Consider the following 11,732-nt stretch of genomic DNA (forward strand, 5'->3'; position numbering starts at 1 on the left):
ATATGCAGCAATCAAATCAAACAGAAATACCAGTCTCCGTCATTAATTTAATATAATTACAAATGCTGGAAAAGGAACCTAAAGGATCCCTAAAACATATTCTAAAACGGGCATGCGCAAATGACGTTAGCTCTGAAAACAAGGAAACACCCATCTGAAAGGGGTACAATGTACTGAGTTTGGCCCAGAAAGTTATTTTTAATACCATTTTTTTTTTTTTTTTTCACAATTCAGCAAATGTATGTAACTGATAAGCAATACATTGGGTTATCTAAAATTATAAACCCATACGATTTGGTGGGTGATGTACAGTTTGTCTTGTTCGTAGTGATTTGTGCAGTCATCAATCACAGCACTTCTGAATCGATGTAGCCTTAGAGCCCTGCTTGTATGGCTGGAGATCTCGTTTTAAAAGGTGTCAATATAACTTTTTAAATTAAGGTATGGTGCTATACTAAGATCACAACGATAAATCTAAGCAGTATTTTTGTTGGTTTGTTTTTGCCGATCGCTTACGGCCCTGTATCAGCTAGTTAATAAATGCCTTGCATGCCATTTTTCTTGACGGTACTACCCCTGCATGTCTTGGATGGTATCAACAAAGGTGTTTATTTATTTTACTTATACTGAAAAATAACTGCATTTTACAGACGCAATGTTCTCTGAGCGTATTGAACCGAACATTTGAACAAAAGTACAAGCTAGGGAAAAAAAAAACCAAACTAAAGATCTGCTGAAAATATTCCTAGTTTTGTATTTATTTTAAATTTTAAATAATGGTAATTACTGTGTCTCTATTGTTTATTTGTGTGTTTGTGTGTTTATCATAGAGATGCAGTATAGTATGTGTAGTTGTGCAAACATTTTAATATTTTGTATATTTTTCCTCTTTTGTTACACATTTCATGCATCAATATTAGCACTATACTCTTGAATAATTATATAATTCTCACAACTAATTCTGTCTTTGGCTTTATAGTGTATATTATGAATGTGTGTAATGGAAATATTGTTGAGGTGTTTGGTGTCAAATTTCAATGACTATATACCCACTAGACTTCCCTGATGAAAAACGAATGGCACTTCATCACACTAAGTGACACTCTTACACCATTAGAGGCAGGGTCAACTGTACATATTAAAATAGCTTACATTCACATGGTAACATTCCTATAGAGAGTGAACAGGTATTCTACAAACACTATCTCCACACCTTATTATCAAGCTATAACCAACCTAACATATCCAATGTTGAGTCCTGGTATACAGCACGCACAGGCAGCATGCATATACACCTCATTTAATACAATTATTATATATTCTGTCCATCTGTTTAAATGAGGGAACACAATCACATGGAAAAATGTGACAATAATGTAGATTCCACAAGCCTAAATGCATACATTAGTATCCTATTCAGTACCCTCATGCTTCACATTGTACTGTAGGCTGTACCGCTATCAGTGTATATATATATATAAAAAAAAAAAGAACTGGTACATAAACTGGCACATGCATTAAAAGACTTGAAATACAAACGTACCCCTTTTTGATAGCATACCATTGTCTGACATTACACGGGTCACATTTTGGTATGCGTACCACTTTCTAGCCCTACACTGGTATCTTTTTGTCTGACAAGAATTATACAGTTTGCAAATTAATCTGCTCCATGAATTGAAAGAATAAACTGTACTGTAACAATACAGTTTATAATGTGACTTCTACACATCTCACCCTCTCCTGCAAAGTGTTGAATGTGACCTTTATTTAAATGTTACTATTCAGTCAGCTGTTTAATAAACAAAATGTATTTTTTACATTAGTAATATAAATGCATGTTTTCTGTATGGCTCTTTGAGAACATCTTGCTCATCGCTCATCAGTATAGTTTTGTTAACCCAACGTGTTGGATGCCTTGGTTTTAAGGTTTAGCTATTTGGTCGACTTTTCTATCTGGTGGGTGACTTTATTGTTCACTTGTATAGTACAATGTGACCTCCGTGCCTGGATCTGTGTTCATATTTAATTAATGCATGCTATACCCACACAGTCCCACCAAATACCACAGACGGAGTGAAATCATACAACTGGCAGATCTGAAATGTAAATAACGTGGACAAACAATTTCATACATTTCGAATTTAAAAAGCGAGGGTTTGTTATACGATATTGACTTTGCATAAATGTCTGTAAAATGTAAATTTGTTGTAGAATCGGGGTGGTATATACGACCAGCATAACATTATTCAAGCAGAACACACAAACTGGTGTATCAGAATCGATGACCAATCCTCACACAATGAGATGTTAGTAGTTTGCATGCCTTACTTTCAGGTTTCTGTTACACTTCCCTGGTCATTCCTCTACAACTTGTAACACATTCTGAGGTTCTTACATTCATAAATTCTAAGGTAAATACGCCAAACCAATTAAAATCCTCCCATACCCTCTCCTTTTCATTCCATTGCCCTACAATTATTTTTTATCTTCAATGAGACTATTTTTTTTTCTTTTATTTGAATCATATTTACATGAAATGAGATATCTACCTGTGTGTTTTTCCGCACTGAATATTAAAGCTGCAGTGAGTATACACCGTTCTGAAACACTGATGCCAGTTATACTATGTAATGGTCATGGTGGTGTCACAGTGTTCATTTAATCAAGACCCCAGTAGTCCAGATCAGGGACTAATGCATACAGTAAATACACCTAAGATGAAAAGACGAGGAAAAGAGAAAGAAACAACATGCTGAGTTGTTTGGTTTTAGTTTTGTAAAATAAACATGTGGTTGTTTTTGTGCCTTTTTGCAGACATTCATGGTAATGGATTTGAAGAGGTGGTGCAGTTTATTAGATTATCTGTGATATGAACACTAGCTTTCATAGGGTTACCATGTGGCTCCAGATTAACCGGACTGTTTCTGTTTGTTAAAATTCAATCGCCCATATTATTCTGCAGATACAATCGCATCATCATCTCGTTGCTCTATCGATAGATTAGCTATTCGTTCATTAAGATCTGATCAGAAGCAGCTGATCAGTGTGACTTGTTTGCTGCTTTATACGTGAATTACTTTCAGTTTAGTGGGAATTTTGAAATCCCAGTCTGTCTCAAAGCGTCCGGTTAATCTGGAGCCATATGGTAACCCTAGCTTTCAAGACCTCACAAAATGTCCACTTACACCTGAAGGAGAGATTTTTGAGGTCTTGAATATTTGTAGATCACAGTTAATCTAATTAAGCGATGGTCAATGAAGGCTCTACGGTGTGGTAGTTGACCGTGACAGGAGTTATCTGGACGGTGCCAGATATCTGAATAGAGCAATATTACTGGATTTTATCTTCTTTTTGGAAAGAAATCTACTTTTGTATACTCTTGATTTTTGAGTAGACGTTACAATCCCCACAAAGTAATTTTTTACAAATCTGCTTACCCACCGCTGTTTCTTGGGATGTCTGGACTAAGCTACCCCCTGTACAGAAAATGATGCAGATTACTGGGAAGCACAGCTGTATAGTTTGCGAAGGCCACAGTGCTGTCACTGACCTGCTGTGATAGGGATTGACTATACAGTTAAAAATATAGATTATAGTAGATTTCTACAGATTACTGTTTAGATGTTAAGCAAAGGTATTTTTTTATGAATAGTCAACTCCAAACACTGTTGGAAGTAGTTAAGATTATTTTTTATTATTATTATTATTGTAAATATACTTTACTTTGTTATCAAGTCCATGTTAAATGTAAAAAAAAAACAACAGTGGAATTGTACTGCACAGCCTGTGGCTCTTTTCTGGCTCTATAGAAGAAATCATGTTTGTACTGTAAGTGCTGTATAGCTTTGAATCTCAGCTCAAAGTTATACCCTAGGAACCAATGCTAAAACCAGGTTGCCTGGTCAGGTTTCAGGTCCAATGCTACAGAGCAGAGCTACAGCCAAAAGGCATCACATGACAAAGAGCATTGTCAACAATCAATCCATCTGAAGCTATGGGCCACCCAATCATCCTTTAACAAACGACAAATCACTGCAGTTTTATTTTATTTTAACGGTGCAAACTAACCAATGTGGACAATATTTCTGTGTCTCACCCTGAAAAACCCTGAGAGTAACAGAGTAAAGCCTATGTATAGGTGTACATATTTCTACAGATTTCTATATTGTTAAATCCGTCTTTAATACGTTATAATCTCTGTGCCTGAAGTTTTAGCATGCCTCTGAATTCCAGTGGATCGCCATCCCCTTGTGTTCCTTACAGAAACAGCCCCTTTGTGTTTGTCCTCCCACAGCAGCAACACTGAGTGGGAGCGAGCAGCTACGACCCGAATCCCAGAACAGGGCTGGAATTGAATTAGGACACTTTCAACACTGGGGGAAAATAAATACATAAAACATTTCAAGCTTCAAAGATTTTATAATGAAACCTGCATTTTTGTTAGCCAAGGAATAAAGCAGTCTTTCTTAAAAAACACATTTATTCATGCAGTATATTTATATATTTTCCTGATTCTGCATTATGAGTAAGTCTTATATGTGGAGGTTACTTGAAGGCTAGTTGTGCCACACAGCTTGGGATAATACTAATCTCATTTTGGAATCTGTCTTGCATTCATTCACATCCAATGACAGAATGAGCGGGTGAATCGCACTGTCCTAACTTACGTCGTGTTGCTAGGCAGAATGCTCTAAGGAAAGTAATTCTCTAAATTCAGCTATGAACTTTCACTGTGTATCCTCTATTTATAAGTGTAAACAGAATATGATACACAATATCATATTAATATAATGTATTCTTCTGCTGACACTCAAGACCAATAAATATGAAATTATTAATCAAAATGAATCCACCGGGAATTTGTTAATAAGTGTGACCAAAATCCTGTAATTATGTTTACTGCACCAAGGATAGATACTCTGTATCACATCTTCTTACACAATTTTTGCTAATCTATTCAGTCCTGTAAAACCAGCCTGTAGTCTTAGTGTAACTGGGCATGGGTTAACTCATTATGAAGAAGGAATGTAAGAAGGATGCCCTTTAGTGATACACAGTAATGTACTTTAAAACACTTTGTGAACTTTCCACCTCAATTCTGATCTGAACATGGCGAGACTGAGAAAACAACATTATAATTCCTGTAGTGTAGTTGTTTTGCTGCAAGAACACTGCTTAAAGTTTACAGTTTATATAACAAGATGAAAAGGCTAAATCGGGGAGTATTGCATTATGTATGCTTGCTAGCATGTTGTTTCTCGCTGGTTCTGTGCCAGTATGACTGTTACATTTCTCTCACCACACACACTTCAGTGCCCTTGTACCTTGCATTTGTATTTTGCAATGCATTTTGCTGTCACTGTTTAACATGTTTAGTGCAGTTTCTGGTCCTGAATCATGCTATGGCTCTGAGACACTGAGGTCCAACCCCTCCCCATGCTCTAGTACAGTATGCAGCGATTCATGCTGTGTGTTCCAGTGGCATTGTGATGCCAGCTATGTAGTTTGAAATTGACCGAAATGAATTAAAAAAAATTTGCAGATTTGTACAGGTTCAAATGTCAATGGCTCCTGAAGAGATTACTCACAGTGTAAGAAGGTATTTGTTTGTGTTACCATGCAGCGTATACTAAACTCTCCTGTTCTGAGCACCGCATTAGGTGAAACCTTCAAGTGAGGTGTGAGGAGATTACTAATTGGGCTCTGTATTGTGCTTACACGTTTTCAAGTCATGTTTACAGGGCTATAGAACCTTTGTCTTACCAGAAGGTTTGAACTAAACCGTTCAGGAATGCAGGTATTTACCTTCCCTTATAAAATGTACGTGACTGCACCTTTACACTTTTGTTTTTCACCTCAGTGCATTTTTTTCACAAGATGCTATCTTGTCCATAGACCGATTCTAGATGTTGCTACTGATCTGTTATGTAGATAGTCAAGGCCACCATGATCTATGTTACCCCTGTTTTCTACTCAATTTGAACTGCCTAATTCCAATGTTGCCTCAGTGAGCGCCCTACGTTCCCACTGTCAAGCCAAGACCTCTTTTCACACCACCGACTCTAAACAATGGCACAATCTGCTGTCATAATACTGGAAGCTTTGCCACTGGGCAGCAGTGTTCCACACAATCAAAACACTTATGTCACCTAACATCTGCAGATGCACTACAGTGCCTCAATGCATTTCTAGTGTATTTACCAACCAGACAAAAACACCAGGGACACACACAGTGCATGCTGGGATTGTCTCAGCCGGTGAGCAGCTTGTCTCATATTAACAACTGATTTGTCAGATTTGTGAGACATTATCAGATTCGTTAGTTCAGATTTGTTGTATAGAGAAACAAAAAGTAAATTCGTCACCATGGCTTTAGCAACTCAAACTGTTTAAGTTTGGTTAAAGTTATTAGGCAATGAATTGGCTACCGGCACTACGTTCAGTGTCTCCAGTATACGGGACACAAAGTAAAATATAGTTCATTTTCTTATTTAATTCAAGCATAAGTTAGGTATTAAAGATACCAATAACTGTGCAGTGTTCTGAGACATTATCCTCATATCTAACTATGTGAAAGAACACTTTTAACCCTCAGTTCAAACCTGTTTATTGCCTTATAGAGTTAGCACAAGTCCTGGATAGACAATTTTTGCAATTTTTCCACTCCCATTTTCTCTTGACCCTACCAGCTGCTGGCCCGATTCACTGACTTGCTTTCAGCCAGTAATAGCCTTTGACCCTGAAGACATTGCTGAAATGAAATGAATCAGGAAGTGTTTGAGAATTTTCTTCAACCTAGATACTATGTTTTAAAATACAAATAAGTGTTTACTAAAACATGTGTTTCTTTCAAAACTGCACATTTGAGACCTATGTAGCTAATGGAGGTGCAACACAGAGAAGATGTATGGAATTATTTCATTATCTACAGTTCAGTCACTTTAAGCTTGGGATAGGGTAACTGCTGTTTCCTATTTTCCAGTAAACTGAATACAATGCATTGCCAGGGCAAATATAACAGCTTTGCTAGTATTGATTGGAGTTTTTCAGAATCTACCTGCTTTACAAGCCCCAGGTTCTTACTTTCTTCATACTGCCCATTGCACTGAATAGCTGTTTATTGCACTTGTTTATTGCAACAGTTATTGCACTGTTTGTAGACAGAAAGAGAATTGTTGAGAGGCATTTTTTGGAACTCTTATTTTCAAAACCAACAATCCATAACCCTGTTAAATGTCACCTTTGAGGGTGGATTATTCTCTCTACTCAGACCCACGTTTACAGATGAAAGCAGCCATGACTGGTTACCACAGAAACCAGCCCAGTATGCGCTTTCACTCCAAGGATTAGACCAAACTCAGCAGGCCCCAGTCTACAATCATTCCAGCTTGTCAACTGTGGAATGTAGTGGAAAAAAAAAACAACACAAAAAAAAAACATTGACATGGGATTTGGAGCACACAGCAATCACTTACAGCCATACTAAAAAAAACAAGTCCTCCAATAAGTATTAAAGATGAAAACCGGACTTGGTGCACTATATCAACCAGATCTTTGTCGCCTTTGTCTTATTTGATTGCATATTTTTTATTTTTGAATGTTGCAGATATGTATATATTGGCAGGTCTTTCTGTGAATCTGCACAGCCAGGGGGTCAAACAAGTTGTAGCGTGTGAGGTCTGATCAGTGAACACCCTTCTTTTCATTGTCTAACGAAAAACTGCAGTTTCCCTTTTAAACACAATGACAGCCACTTGAAATGGAGGAATTGATGCGTGGATCATGACTCTGCCAGGCACTGGAATGATCTGTCTTGTTATTCGACCGGCGTAGATCATTTTGGTGCCTGGTGGAGTCATGGACCAGATGACAAGTCACTGTGCTCAAGTGGCTGTCATCGCTGGATGAGAGCCTCCAGGCACAGGCAGTGCAAGGAACAGCTAGCCATGTGAGAGAGGAACAGTTTGTGGAGCCCAGACCCTAACAGGGATTAGAGATTAACAGTTTCAAAATGTAAAACCCTGCATGATCAAGAAGAATCCTGACAATAATAACACTACTTACGCTTGTCTGACAACTTGGTTTTCTTTTACCAGTACTTATAACGAAGGTAACAGGGTCACGAATGCCTGATTATTTTCCACTGGTTTATATTGCACTTGTATGTTTTATTACATTATTTTAATTGCACGTTGATTTAATTAGTGCATGTCACGATGTGTTTCACTTTAAATGGGCTTCCCCATTCAGCTCCCATTCCGATTTCCCTGATTAGACACTAATTGGATTATTGATAGTTTTAAACTTGCAGAAACAGAAAATGAGTCTGACCCAAGCTAAGGTATGATTGATAAACTGTACCACTGGGAGATATGTTGTGGATTTCCTCTCTCTCCTTCTTCCCTCCCCTGTGTGTGAGCGTTTGTTGCTTTATTCTCAGGGCTTTAATATTGTGTATGCCTTCTTATTAATTTCCTTTATTACTATTTTAGATGCATGAAGCACTTTATGCTGAAACGTTAATAATTTGCAGTACACACTTCATTCACATAGTAGAACCTGTGTCTACTGTTTTGCCGCACACGTCTCTGTGTCATTTATGATTGTCTAATGTCTTTCATGCTTGTGAATACATATGTACACACCACTAGGGATTGATAATCAATACATCAATTAGAACCTGGCCACATTTCACACCTGGTTTAGCAGGGATGGGAGTCTAAATCTATCTCTGGCATATTTAACAAAGCTTTTTTAAAACAAAAACAAAACCAAACAAGATAATCTATTTACAAGCCATTCAATACAAACACATTATTATGTCCTATTGAATTCGAGCACTGTACATAGTTAAAAACATGTTTTTATCACAAATCTTTTGCGAATCAGGACACTGAAGTATGGCACAGAATTGCATTACCTTAGCAACACAGCAGGGCACAGTGATCTCTGTAAGCCAGTCGCTTTTTAAACAACTTCTGCATTATGTGGCTGTCAAATAAAGATGTGTTTATGTGTTGTCATAGAGATGGCTGTGAAAAGATGGCTCTATGCCACTTGCTTCTGACTCAGTGTTGTAGGGTCTGTCCAGCTGTATTTAAATGTTGGCACTAAGAATATGTCATCGCTAACAGTTTCAAGACAGAATTCACAAGTTTGTAAATTCTTTCGGCTCTACTTATAAGGAAACCCTAACAACAGTTACAATGTAGAGGCTGCAGGAAGCATGCTGGAGCTGCAGCTGAACACAGAAAAGCACTAAGGCAGGTTCGATTTTGAACGTGAGGAATGTGACTCAGAATTAACTGCCACACCTGACCTTGGCCTACAGTTATCTCTAGTCAAACACATCATTGTGAATCAACAATCACTTTTTCTTCAAGGAGCATAATGTTATTAGTCTGGTATTCCTCAAAGATAGGATCTATAATTGTATTGTGGTTAGTGTCCTTTTTTATATAAAAAATGATGAAACTTTTATAGAGCTTGAAATGTTCATGATATTTTACTTTTGGTTGAGAAAACGGATCCTGTTACAACACGTTTCAAGAATTTAAAAGTAAATGGAGAGTCAACAAGATTTATTTTCTTAGTGTATTGCAAGTTTAAAACCTTTCTTGGGCCTATCCTTTCTGATGAAATGTTTTTACCAATAAAACATGATAGTGTATATCAGGGGTGATCATTTGAATGGCAAATGTTATACAGTAAAAAAAAACTGTTCATTATTCAACAACAACAACAACAACAACAACATTTTATGTATATAGCGCCTTTCATAGCAAGTATCCCAAGGCACTTTACAAATGTATGTAATTTAAAAGAAAATTGAACCAAAATAAAAACTCTGTAATAGCAGATTTCATTGCAAACAAAAATCAGCTGGTAAGAGTGTTTTAATGTAATATTTTCCAGCAAACCATACAAAATGTGATTAAACGTTCTGTCAAAGTGTCATTTGCCCACAATAGTAAAATTTCAAAGAAAATACATCAGTTGTGCTGATCCATTGTGTACAGTTCTGTCAATGTCACACCATGGTGAATAAGCAATTGCAGATTTTTTCAAATTCCTATACAGAGTATAAAAATACTTCTGCATACCTACATAAATAAATGGATAAATGAAAATGTTTGGTATCCTCATAACTTCATCCACCTGAGTTATTGGCTGCATTCTGAACTCTGAATGCAAGTGTTTAATTAAAATAATTTAATATTTAGAGATGGAAACATGGGTGCTACACAATAGAAATAGTTCTTTCAATTCAGAGTTTCTACCTATTTGTTTTAACATAGCAACTGTATTCTGGGCTTTTGTACAGAACATAGTTTTTCATGTTATTACTAATAGAAAGTTTATGTTAATGCAGCAGCATTATTCTGTTTCAATGAACAGATAGTTGCTGGTATTGCACACACTTACAGCAATTGCATATTTTTCAAGCCAGACATCTAGTTATTTCTTCATACAACATGTTTATTGTCTGAAGATTTGATGGAAGTAAGGCTGGGGTGATAGGGGGTGCTTAGAGCTGGAGAAACAGCGTGGCACAGTTAACTCCACGTTTATATTTTAGTTAGGTTGTATGCAGCATGCATCAGTGAAAACAAAACTAAACCCTGTGCTCCCCTGACTGTATGTCTCACCCTGCACACCATGGGCTGTGCCATTACCAGGTGAGCCTCTCGGGGGCCCCTTAAAACAATACTTTTTTTATCCCACACCTGTATACAGAGGCACCCAAACCGACAAGCAACATCACTGCACAGTACAATGAGAAAGGGTCTTCCTGTAGAGTGATGCAAAGCTTAGTGGGTTGACAGGTTGACCAGGTAATTAAAAACTCTAACCTCTGCAAGAGAGGGCTAGCTGGTACCCTCTTTCTAAATGTCACGTATTGCTGGTGCGTACTGACACTGCCTGCACCCGGATTCCTTGAACATGCCATTGAAAGGAGCATACTTTTTGGTGCCATGATCCCAAACTGGATGAGGTTCCAGAGAAGCACAATCTACCCCCTCCAGGCTGGTGAAGGTTTTTTGAAAATGTGTAATCTACATTGACTGCATTTTTTGAAAACAAGCAAGTCTACAGTACATCCCACACACGAGTCTCAGAGTATTCATTTGGCAGGAATTTGATAGAGCCCTGTCAGGTGCATTGTGGAGTCTGTAGTTTCTTAACAGGTTCCTGTATGCATAGATATACCAGAGCTGGCTTGGCAAGTATATATTAATGACTACATGTACAGGCAATTATTGCACGAAACTAGGCCAAGTTGTTTAATAATGGATCGGGTTGTCATTGAGTCAGTATGCGATTGCAATGCAATACAAAAACAAAACGAAGAGCGTCAGCTGCTCAATGTTTTATTATTATAGCTTATGGACTTTCTAAACGTTTATTAAGTGTAAACGGTTTACATGTGGGCAGCCTTAGTCACCACTATAGTCACAATTGACAAAGGAAATACTTCATTGGAAAATTACCTCATAACCAAAATGATCCTGCTCAAACTAAAATAATTTCTTCATAATAAAGTGCATTAAAAATATTTAGTCCCACGCAGATATGTCCCAGGCAGGACAAGGCCTGTTAACGATGAGACAGTTAATAAGGCCTCAGCCTCTTTGTACAGTACTGTGAACGTGTGCGTGGCTGTGCATAGGTATAGGGGTGATGCAGGTGCTCCAGACAACGACAAACACAAAGTTCACAGTTTAAGG

This window comes from Acipenser ruthenus, chromosome 20, assembly GCF_902713425.1.
Source record: "Acipenser ruthenus chromosome 20, fAciRut3.2 maternal haplotype, whole genome shotgun sequence".
Classification (NCBI taxonomy): Eukaryota; Metazoa; Chordata; class Actinopteri; order Acipenseriformes; family Acipenseridae; genus Acipenser; species Acipenser ruthenus.